Raw genomic sequence first — 12,500 nt, forward strand, 5'->3', positions numbered from 1 at the left:
TTTTTTAAACGCTTTATGCCAGCCACTGTACTAACCTGGGGTAGACACAAGGTAATTGGGTTGTACAGAGTCGCCATCCCAGATGGTGCTCACAGTCTTAGTTCCCATTTTACACAGATAACTGAGGCACAGAAGTTAACTGACTTGACCAACATCACACAGCAGACAAATGGCAGACCTGGGATTAGAACCCAGGTCCTTCTGATGCCCACGCCAAGATCCAATTGCACTGGTGATGCAAAGGGAGAGGGAGTGGGGGAAATGAGGGCTTAGTGGGGAAGGCCTCTTGGAAGAGATGCGATTTTAGGAGCAGTTTGAAGGTGGGGAGACAGTCAATCGTATTTATTAATCATTCATTCAATTGTATTTATTGAGCACTTACTGTGTGCAGAGCAGTGTACTAAGCGCTTGGGAGAGTACAATATAACAACCATCACTGCCCACAGTGAGCTATCAAGCTTATATAGACCGATGACACAGAGCTAGACCGCAGTCATGGATTTCTGCTACGTGGGTAGCACACTGATCAACCATTTGTCACTTATGAAGAAAGAGGGCATTCCAGGTCAGAGGAAATTGGTGGGCAAGAGGTCTGCTGTGAGATAGAGGAGATGGAGGTATAAGGCCCAATTCAGTGATTCATATCTTCTTGGGTGTGTGCCTCTAGGGTGGGGTCAATTGGCACACAGTTCTTGTTCCTCATTGATACTAGGGGTCTCTTGAGTTGGAAGTGTCTCCCAGAGGTGTGGAAGCATATCCTAACACCTGCAACCAGGTCTCTCCTTGCATCCTCCAATGGGGCTGCATAGAATACCAAGCTGCCCCCACACTCTGTGTAACTATCTTCCAAATGTTGTGCGGGTTGTTGAGATTTGGTTATCTTCTCCCCTGTCTTTTGGTGGGTCATCTGGCCAGGCTGCTGCGTATGTCACAGAAATCTGTGACAGTCTTTAACTCTGTTTTGCAAATATGATTATTTTGGTTATGGGTACAGCTTCTGAAAGCACTTTCCTACACTATTTTAGTCAGTTTAGTCAGATCATTTCCATTTCCATAAGATCAATCAGTCAGTGGTATTTATTGAGCTCTTACAGTACACTGATCACTATACTAGGCTCTTGGGAGAGAACAAAGCAGTAGAGTTTTTAGACATGTTCCCTGCCCACAGGGATCTCAGAATCTAGAAGGGTCATCAGACATTAGTATTCCACAAAGATGAGCATCATGTTGTGTATTCTGGGTTTGTTCAATCAGTTAGTGGCATTTACTGAGTGCTTACTGTATGCAGAGCTCTCTACTAAGTGAGTAGGAGGGAGTACAGTATAACAGAGTTGGTAGACACATTCCCCTGTCCCTAAGGGCCTTACAGCCTAAAGGAAGATCTTAGAATCTAAAGCGTTAACCTAAAATGTCCTTTTGCACTTCTGTTGAGGTGTTTTCTGATTTTCTGACTAGGAGATTAGAATATATGCTATTTACCTGCATTTGGACTCTGAAATCAGAGCAGAAGATCAAGAATCAGCCTGGCCTAATGAAAATAGCAAGGGCTGGGATTCAGAGAGCCTGGCCTCTAATCCCAGCTCCACCACTTGTCTGCTGTGTGACTTTGGGCAAGTCACTTAACTTCTCGGTATCTCAGTTTGCTCATCTGTAAAATGGGCATTAGGATTGAGAGCCCTAGTTGGGATGTGGATTGTATCCTAAGTGATTTCCTTGTATCCACCCCAGCACTTAGAACAGTGTCTAGCACATCGTAAGAGCTTAACAAATATGATTTTTAAAAAGTAGGTGGACAAATGCCTATTTTTTAATCAGGTGGTAGATCATGCAGTCCAGGTTTATCTGCTTCCCCCTCAGATGCTCCTGAGGCACTATAGGTTTCCCGCATGGTTCCCGGGTGAGTGCCATCATTAACATCCTGTCAGTCTGCTTCCACGATCCTCGTTTTTTGTAGACAGGGAGATGAGGCTTGTGATATTAAAGGAAGCCAGAAGGCAAGGTTTCCACCAATGGAATTGATTCAGATGTTATTTGCCTGGTTTCCAAATTAGGTGTCTCCACCCACAGGACTCTACTCTTTTTTAAACTTTTTTATAATGGCATTTGTTCAGTGCTTACTATGTGCTAGGCATTATACTAAGCACTGGGGTAGGTACAAGGTAATCAGGTTGGACACAGTCTTCCTCTGAATAAGGATAATTAGTTGCTATTCGACCTTGGCTGAAGTTTCAATGAATTGCCTGCTCCTTTGGCTCATACTCCTTTGGCTCTAGCTTCCTGGTCTAGGTTCAACCACTCTGGCCTCTCCTCTCCTCACAGCTGGGTCAGTGGACTAGTCGTGAAGGTGCGTTTTGTGTTTTTTTTTCTAAATCCCCCAGCTCTATCCTCCATTGCATCTTTTTTGGGTTAAACTTTCTCCAGAATCCCCAGACCTTGGCTATGATATAAATACCATGGGCCCCTTGAAAAGACCACACAGGCCCATCACACCTCACCTAGACTGTAAATTCATTATGGGCCCAGAATGTGTCTGCTGACTCTGTTGTATTGTACTCTCTCAAGAGCTCAGTACAATGCCCTGCACACAATAATTGTTCAGTAAATACCACTGATGGTGATGATGATTATTCTTTGAAGAGCATCATGTTTAGAGTGGCACTTCTTGTTCTCGGAGATCTCAGTCAGATAGGAGCCGTGGCAGCTGTCAGCAAACACAATGTATAAATGCCACTTGAAATAAATGTCACTCTGCCGTCATAAGCCGGGCAATTTTCTGGAAGCCATATTTCCACACAGTTCTCTGCAAGGCCAATCATTCCCTTGCTTCTTGACTTCTAGAACTGAACAGATGTGGTACCAACCTCTCTGGATTTTTTCTGTCATGGTATTTGTTAAGCGCTTACTATTGTGTACTATCTGCCAGTGCTGAGGTAAATACAAGTTAATCAGGTTGGACACAGTCCATGTTCCACATGGGGCTCACAATCTTAATTGCCATTTTACAGAAGGTTACTGAGGCACAGAGAAGTTAAGTGATTTGTTCTAGGTCACACAGCAGACAAGTGGTGGAGTTGGAATTAGAACCCAGGTGTTCTGACTCCCAGGACCTTCTTCTTGGCACTAGGACACACCACTTCTCTCGTTAGAAACATCACCACCCTCCGAGCAAGAGCAGAACCTCCAAACATCTTAGAAATGTGTCTGTTTATTGTTATATTGTATTCTCCCAAGCACTTAGTACAGCGCTCTACACACAGTAAGTGCTTACAATTGACTGACTTAATGTCTGCTTTTCCTGGGGTGCTCAGGAGTTTGACCTCCTTCTCCACCCCCAGGATCTGAACGTTATTCTCCAAAAGGAAACAGAAGGCCTTGTCCTTGCTTCACCAGTTCCAATTTCCCCCTAGGCCTAAATGATGAGAAAGCTCACATCCTTCCTTAAAGACCAAAATGAAATGGCTCCACATAATAACATTCAGAGGTCTTGAAGTCAGTGTCTTTTAATATTTGGGGCAGTACTTGAAATCTATCCTGAGTAAAATCCCTCTCGTGCTTTTGTCAAAAGGCTTTTACCTCTCGTGTATGAAATGCAACCGTTTCTTCTTTTTGTCTAATATCCACTCTGACCTGCTGCCATTTATTCAGAGGGGATCTGTGAGGCAAAATGTAACATAGCTGCATCAGCCTGTCAGTTCTTTTCCCCAGCATTTTGACTGGTCCAGTCACGTTAGAGAAGAATTCAGCAGCATACAAGAATCCTGGCTTCAGATTACAGTTACTTTCAGAGGGCGAGGAATTGCATCAAACAATAGCACCCAGCACCAAATTGTTCCAAACACTTCTGCTGTCAGATAGCAGTGTCTGAAGCCATCGTAATATCTTTCGGAATGCACGGGCCAGTTCTGAATTTTTCAAGATCTTGCACATCTTGTTAATTGAATTGAGAGATGATTGCCCTATGATTACCTCTATTCACGCTCTGCCTAATTTACCATAATTATAATTAACTCCATGTATCATCAGGCCAAGGTGTGCTTGAGTGCTGTTTTCCCCATTAGCTCAATAATATCAAAGCAAAGCTCACACTACCCAACAAGTCATGTAGGATGTATTTTCCGTCCCCACACAAGCTCCAAGTTTCATAACCTCCATGATGACGGTGATGACCAAAAAGCTTGCACGATATCTAGGCATGGAGGGACACCTCATTTTCTCACTTCTCTGGTTTCCCCCGTCCCAGGCTGGTATTGCAATCTCAACCACCCAAGAACTTGTCCAGCAATGGCAATTTCTATATGTAAATGCTTTCCTCACAAACAGGAAGTGTTATCAGTAATATTTCTAGACTGTTTACTCTATGCTGGGCCCTGTGCTAAGCGCTTGGGAAAGGAAACCGCATGGTAATTCTGTTGTATTGTGCTCTCCCAAGTGCCTAGTACAGTGCTCTGCACATAGTAAGCTTTCAATAAATACCACTGATTGATGGATGTATTAGCAATACAACAGATTTGGTAGACCTGGTCCCTGCCATCATTGAGCTAACAGTGTAAAGGGAGAAATAGACATTAAAATAGATCATCTTAATGCCTTGATCTCACCTGTGTCATCGCCAACCCGGGCCCCAGGACCGCCCTCCCTCCTCAGATCCACCGACAGTTACGCTCCCTTCCTTCAAAGCCTTATTTAAGGCACATCTCCTACAAGAGACCTTCCCAGACTAAGTCCCACTTTTGCTCATCTCCCACTCCCTTCTGCGTCACCCTGACAGGCTCCCTTGGCTCTTCCCCCTTTCCTTGCCCCACAGCACTTATGTGTATCTGTAATTTTATTTATTTATATTGATGCCTATTTACTTGTATTTAATGTCTGTCTCCCCACCTCTGGATTGTGAGCTCACTGTGGACAAGGATTGTATCTCTTTATTGCTTTATTGTACTTTCCCAAGCACTTAGTACAGTGCTCGGCATACAGTAAGTGCTCAATAAATACAGTTGAATGAATGAATCATGGATAGGTAAATTAGTAGAGTGTAAGAATACTTGCATAAGTACTGTGGGGTTGGGGTGAGCACCAAAGTTCTCAAGGGGTATACAACCAAGAGAATAGTTGACGTAGGGGGAACAGAGCTTGTACCCCAATGTAGGAGTGGCTTGCACTCAGTCTCCCTCCCGGTTTTCCCATCTCTCCCCCGAAGTTCTAATTTGGAACATGCCTGTGGAAAGAGGCCAAGTGTAAAACCACAGGACAGGGGGCATGGTGTATTTCCTCCTGCTTTCAGGACATCTGTAGGCTGTTGATATCCTATAGACTCTAAACTCATTGTGGGCAAGAACATGTCTGCCAACTCTGTTGTATTGTACTCTCCCAAATGCTTAGCCCAGTTCATGGCAGATAATAAATGCTCTTGAGTACCTCTGATTTGATTGATCTCTACTTAGATATCCCATCCTTACTTCAAACCTAACATGTCCAAACAGAGCTTCTCCTCTTCCCACCCAAACCCTGTCCACCCTCTGACTTTCCCATCACTGTAGACAGCATCACCACCCTTCCTAACTTACTAGCCCTTAACCTTGGCATTATCCTTGACTGATCTCTCTCATTCAACCCACATAGTCAATCTGTCACTAAATCCTTTTGGTTCTACATTTGTAACATCGCTGAAATCTTCCCTAATCTAATCCATCCCAATTGAGACTACAGTGATCTAAAACTTATTCTTTCCCACTTGGACTACTGCATCACCCTCCTTGCTGAACTCCCTACTTCCTATCTCTCCCTAATCCAATCCATACTTCACTCGCTGCCTGGATCATTTTTCTAAAAAATCATTCAGTCCATTCCTCAAGAGCCTCCAGTGGTTGCTCATCCACCTCCATATCAAACAGAAGCTTCTCACCATTGGCTTTAATGTACTCAAACACCTTGTCCCCTCCTAACTTCCTTTTCTGATTTCCCACCACAACCCAGAACACTCACTTTGCTCCTCTAGTGCAACCTATTCACTGTATCTTGATCTTATCTATCTCGCCGCTGACTCCTCACCCACATCCTGCCTCTGGCCTGGAACTCCCTCCCCCTTCATATCCAACAGACGACCACTCTCCCCACCTTCAAAGATGTAAAGAAATCACACTTCCAAGAGACTTTCCTCGACTAAGCCTTCATGTCATTGAAAAGCAGCATGACTCAGTGGAAAGAGCACGGGCTTGGGAGTCAGAGGTCATGGGTTCTAATCCCGGCTCCAGCACTTGTCAGTTTTGTGACTTTGGGCAAGTCACTTAACTTCTCTGTGCCTGTTACTTCATCTGTAAAATAGGGGTTAAGAATGTGAGTCCCACTTGGGACAACCTGATTACCTTGTATCTCTCCCAGTGCTTAGAACAGTGTGTGGCACATAGTAAGTGCTTAACAAGCGCCATCATTATTATTATTATTATTATTTCCTCTATTCCCACTCCCCTTTGTATCGCCCTTTACCCTTTATTCACCCCACCCTCAGTCCCGCAGAACATATGCATATATCCATAATTTATTTTAATCTGTCTTCCCTTCTAGACTTTAAACTCACTGTGGACAGGAAATATGTCTGTCTATTGCTATATACTCTCCCAAGTGCTCACTACAATGCTTTATACATAATAAGCACTCAAATATGATTTAATGAATAAACGAATGAATGTCTACTAACTTTGTTATACTGTACTCTCCCAAGTCTTAGAACGCTACTCAATAAACACAATTCATTGATTAGTTGATGGCAACAGGGAATGGGGAAAAGGATGATATACCTCACTCTCCTTGTCTGTACCTCATGCTCTTTAAATGTGTGCTGCTCCTGTAAATCTTTGAGAGCATCTGAGATTCCCCCATTTGGTGGCCAGAACATTGAAACATCGTGGGGGTTGAAAAGACATCTGGCAGAAGAATAGCTTACCCTGTTTGCCACCCTCCTGCACCCTGGATTTTAGCAAAAAAGGCTCTGATGCTGCAAAGCGTCAAGACACGGAGAAGCAGCATGGCCTAATGGAAGGTCTGTGGGATTGGCTGTCAGAGCTCCTGAGTTCCCATCTTGACTCCGCCATTTGCCAAGTCTTTGACCTTGGACAAGTCACTTTGCTTCTCTGGTTCTCAGGTTCCTCATGGGGATTCAATACCTGTTCTCCCTCCTATACTTAGATTGTGAGCCCCTTATGGGATGGGGCTGTGTCTGACCTGATTATCTTATATCTAACCCAGAGCTTAATAAAGTACTGCATACCTACCCCAGAGTTAGTAAGTGCCACTATAATTATGTTATTAGTAAAACAGTGTGACAAAGCACTACCTTTGTGGATGTGTGGTGTGACTCGGGACCACAGATTCTGTACTCTGATCTTTTTGGCCATATGCTTACTGCTGACCCTAAGTAAATTTGGCTATCATTAGTTTCATCTTTGAGTATGAATGATGACTGAACTGGGAGACTCTAGAAAAGCTACCAAATATGATTTTGCATTTGTAAACTCTGGAGTTACATTATTTTGTATTTGATAGTAGGCCTAAGAATGAACTCACCCCACATGCAACAGGACTTCCGAATACATTGCTAGACTTTCCACCATCTCTCTGAGCACTCAATTGTGTTCACAAAGTGTGTGGTGATGGCTGAGTTTGCCATTTGTGACTCATCATATCTCAGAAACCTTCTCTTAGCTGATTCAGGAACACCTGTCTGAGTAATGACTCGTAAAACCTGTTTTTGTCGCATTTTTAAAAATGGGGAAAATGACTCTAAACTACCAAGGGAGGAACTTAATTAGAAACTTAACTGATGCTTACTGGAAAGCAGGTGGCCTAGTGAAAAGAGTTTGGGCCTGGGAGTCAGAGGATATGAATTTTAATCCCAGCTCTGCCACTTGCCTACTGTGTGACCTTGGGCAAGTCATCTAAATCATCTCCCCCTCAGTTTTTTTAATTGTAAAATGGATATTCAATACCTGTTCTCCCTCTTACTTAGATTGTGAGCCCCTATGGGACCAGGAGTTTGTACAATCTGATTATACTATATCTACCCCAGGGCTTAGAACAGTGTTTGATACATAGTAAGTGTGTAATAAATACCATAAGAAGAAAAGAAAGGAGATAGTCTAGCTCTGATATTTGGGACTCCCCAGTAGGCTGGGATTTGAGAGGAATGTGTTCTGAGCATATGCAGAGTAAGGGTCATCTAGCTGGTCCTAGAAGAGAACAACTGGAATTTTACCTGAAGTCCCCAGGCACTGTGGAATGAGGCGTATGGCCTAGTGGAAAGAGCACAAGTTTGGGAGGGAGAGAACCTGGGTTCTAATACCAGCTCTGCTGCTTGCTATTCTGTGAAATTGGGTAAGTCTCTTAACTTCTATGGGCGTCAGTTACCTCATCTGTGAAATGGAGCTAAAATATCCCATTTAGTCTGTGAGTGCCATGTGGGATAGTGACTACGTCCATCTTGATTTTGTATCTACCCAGTGCTTAGAATGGTGCTTAGTTCATAGTGCTTAACATGTATCATGGTTTTTATGAGTGCTGTGTTATGGCGCCGGCCTTGATGGAACTGCTCATGTTCATTCCTCATCAGCAGTATGTAGGGGGAGGCATGATGACTGTTCTGTTGAAGCAGCTATATGAGGGGAAGCTCAATCATCTGGTGCTCTGGAAGAACCATCTGTTTGTGGGCCCAGGGCATCCGGGTTTCTGGTAGTTTGTTTTACTGGGCGCTACCAATCTCATCCAGATCATTAAGCAGAAGCTAATTGTGAAAGCCTAATTGTCTCCCTTCAGTCCTGACAAGCAAAGTCTGAAAGCAGATTTCAGAGGCATTTCGTGGGTTCCTATTCTGGACACCCAAATGCTGTATTTTCTGTATTTTCCAACTGTAAGCCCGATGTGGGCAGGGAACATGTCTTCCATCTCTGTTATAATGTACTCTCCCAAGTGCTTAGTACAGTATTCTACACAAAGTAAACATTCAATAAATACCACTAATTGACTGATTCGGGCATTTTTTCTTCCCCACTGAGACCCTGCAATTTCCCTGACAGACGAGAGTTTGAAAAATTTCTTGTCTTCTGATCCATGCTGTGTCCCAGATAGTGGTTGAGAAGCCTTATATTTGGTATCTCTCCCAGTGCTTAGAACAGTGCTTAGCACATAGTAAGCACTTAACAAATACCATCATTATTATTTTTATACTGTGAGCCTGTTGTTGGGCAGGGATTGGCTCTATCTGTTGCCAAATTGTACATTCCAAGTGCTTAGTAAAGTGCTATGCACACAGTAAGTGATCAATAAATACTACTGAATGAAAAGATTCCTGGCAGATCTATTCATCTTTTCATCTCCTTTGTTAATAATAATAATCATAATAATTGTGATATTTGTCAACTGCTTACTATGTGCCAGGCACTTTACTAAGTGCTGAGGTGGATACAAGCAAATCAGGTTGGCCAAAGTCCCTGGCTCACAGTCTTAATCCCTATTTTACAGATAAGATATCGGGGCCCAGAGAAGTAAGCAGCATACCCAAGGTCACACAGCAGGCCAGTGGCAGAACTGGGATTAGGACATAGGTCCTTTGGACTCTCAGACCCTTGCTGTATCCACTAGACCACGCTGTTGCTTCTTTGTTATTCTTAGTCCCTATGACCAAATCTTTGCAAGATTTCCTTTCCTCTTTGACTGGTCTTTTCTCTGAGCTGGAGTATAGTTTATAAATACCAACTCTGCTATTTGCCTACTGTGTGACCTTAGGCAAGTCATTTCACTGCTCTTTGCCTCAGTTTCCTAATCAGCAATAATAGGAATTAAACACAAATTGTCCTCGCCCCAACCCTTTAGACTGTGAACCCTACGTGGGCCAAAGATTTTGTCCAATCTTCTTTTATGGTACATATCCCAGTGCTCACCACAATGCTTGGAACATAGTATTTTTAAAATATCATAAAAAACCAGAACTAGTGAATTAGAATAGTTTGGGGGCAAGTAGGGAGTTCCAAGGGAAAGGAGCAATTGGTCTTCATATGCAAGTGGTGGCAAACCTAGCCATTCTTATCATGGACGCCTGAAATCAAAAGATCAACTTCAAGATCCTTGAAAGGAAATGCAGCCAAGATGGTGGAGTGACATTGTGACTCAAGGTCAGCAGGAGATGGACCTCCTTATTTTAAAGAGTAAGCTTCTTGAGGGCAGGAATCATGTCTGCCAACTGAAATGTAGTCTTCAAAAGTGCTTAGTACAGAAAGTGCTCAATAAATACCAAAGACTGATTGACTGAATGTTTGGAAAGAACAGTGACAAGAGGGTGACTCTATCTAGATGCTTGTTCTCTTGTCCTAACTGAGCCATTTGCTCCCACTACCACACAGTGGTTTTCTTCTGCCTATGAGCAAGGAGAATTTGTCATTTCCAGTATTGTCAATGGAGATTGACGGCTGCTGCCGGTTAAGCATCTCCGAGGATCACCCATCCAGAGAGCTCATGTGCTTTCTTGAGTTCTCGAGCAGTTCATGGGCTAACTCATGAGCCTGGATTTCTCACACCCAAAATGCGCTGTGCAGTATACTGCAAAGCTACTATGGTCATCTATCATGTGCAGGCCCTCATGGACAAAGAAATCCGTTTGTTGCTGGCATTTCACGAGACACTCTGCATCAGTGCTTCAGCTGAGAGTGAGTCCATGGAACAGAGGGACATCCTCCTTAAAAACCAGTACTCTCCTTCCCACTCCTACTTCTGTGTCACTTAAAACAGGGAAATGTCAAAGGATCGCTAATTTATAATTAGCCATCAAATCACAGAGGCCTGTAGATGATCCAGCCACAGTACTATGAGATGATAGGTGATATTATGGGCATTTCTTGATGTGATTTCCTGGCTTCCCTATTGTTCTCGGCTTTGCGGCGGATGAGAAAATCTCACAGAATTGATTGTTATAGGGTGGAGATCTCACTGTGGACTAATTTAGCTCCTAGGGTGGCCGTGGGACAATTTACTGGAATTCTTTCTGAAGTCAGGTGAAGGACAATCTAGTCCTACTTGTTGGAAAATGCATTTTCAGGTGTGAAACTTTCATCTGGGTCCTTCTTGGAAATGCCTCTGTTTTAACTTGTCTAAAAATATTGCAACCACTGCAGCCAGCTCACACTCTGGGAGTGTGCGAGCAGCAGAGAACAGCCCAAACTGTTTAAGTACTATTCAGAGACACCAAATTGGAGTTCCACATATCCCAAATTTTCCCAAGGGCCCAAGGGAAACCTAGGGATGGGGATTAAGTCTTGTCTTGTCCTATGCCATCGAGTCATCTCCGATCCATAGCGACGACATGGACATATCTCTCCCAGAACACCCCACCTCCATCTGCAGTCATTCTGGTAATGGATCCATAGAGTTTTCTTGGTAAAAATCCAGAAGTGGTTTACTATTGCCTCCTTCTGTGCAATCAACTTGAGTCTCTACCCTCAACTCTCTCCCATTCTGCTGCTGCCCAGCACAGATGAGTTTTGACTTATAGCAGATTGCTTTCCGCTTGCTAGCCACTGGCCAAGCTAGGAATTGAATGGGTATGCCTCTGCTTGACTCTTCCTCTCATAGCTGAGACTGGTAGAGTACTGGAAACTCTCCAGGTGCAACCCTGAGAAGGGGGGATTAAGTGGAGAGGTGAAAACCTGAGGTCAATCAAATCAAAGTTATAATCATTTGTGCAGATAAAATTCCTCTTGGAATTCCTCCAAAGCCCTAGGTGATTTGCCTTATTAGTAAACTTGGAATTGTGGGGACTGATTTTGAATTACCTCCTCTAGACTGTAAGCTCATTATGGGAAGGAAATGAGTCTAACAACTTTGTTATATTGTAGTCTCCCATGTGCTTAGTAGAGTGCTCTGCACACAGTAAGCGATCAATAAGTACAATTGATTAATGGCTTCTCTGGCTCAGAGACAACTTGCAAAGGGGCTTCAGCGAATATGAGGGTAATACTGTCACCTCACATTCTTGGGGTTCCCCACTACCAGAATCCAGCTCTGCTGCCTTTTCCTACATACCATCCCAGAAACACCATGCTTTTTTTTAACGGTATTTGTTAAGCACTACTATACTATTCACTTGAATGAATGAATGAATGAATGAATGAATGAATGAATGAATGTGTCAAACCCTGTTTTGAGTACTGAGGTAGATGCAAATTTAATAGGTTGGACACAATCCTTGTCCCTTGTGGGACTCAGTTTAAGTTGGAGGAAGACGTAATCCCCATTTTACAAATAAAGGAACTGAGGCATAGAGAAATTAAATCATTTGCCCAAGGTTACACAGCGGGCAATCGGCAAAGCCTGGATTTGAACCCAGGTCCTCTGACTCCATGGCTTAGTGGCAAGAGCATGGGTTTGGGAGTCAGAGGACATGGGTTCTAATCCCTGCTCTACCATATGTCTGCTGTGTGACCTTGGGCAAGCCACTTAACTTCTCTGTGCCTCAGTTTCCT

General features: G+C 43.5%; 1 protein-coding gene and 1 non-coding gene across 2 annotated transcripts in view; one reads left to right on the plus strand and one right to left on the minus strand.

The window, feature by feature from the left end:
- NRXN3 (neurexin 3) overlaps positions 1-12,500 on the plus strand; it is a 1,784,727-nt gene that overhangs the window by 1,695,207 nt on the left and 77,020 nt on the right.
- Positions 11,523-11,660, minus strand: LOC114816227. The gene has a single exon (XR_003763992.1). It is a non-coding gene; the product is annotated as a small nucleolar RNA SNORA7 (small nucleolar RNA).

Source organism: Ornithorhynchus anatinus, chromosome 1 (genome assembly GCF_004115215.2).
Source record: "Ornithorhynchus anatinus isolate Pmale09 chromosome 1, mOrnAna1.pri.v4, whole genome shotgun sequence".
Taxonomy (NCBI): domain Eukaryota; kingdom Metazoa; phylum Chordata; class Mammalia; order Monotremata; family Ornithorhynchidae; genus Ornithorhynchus; species Ornithorhynchus anatinus.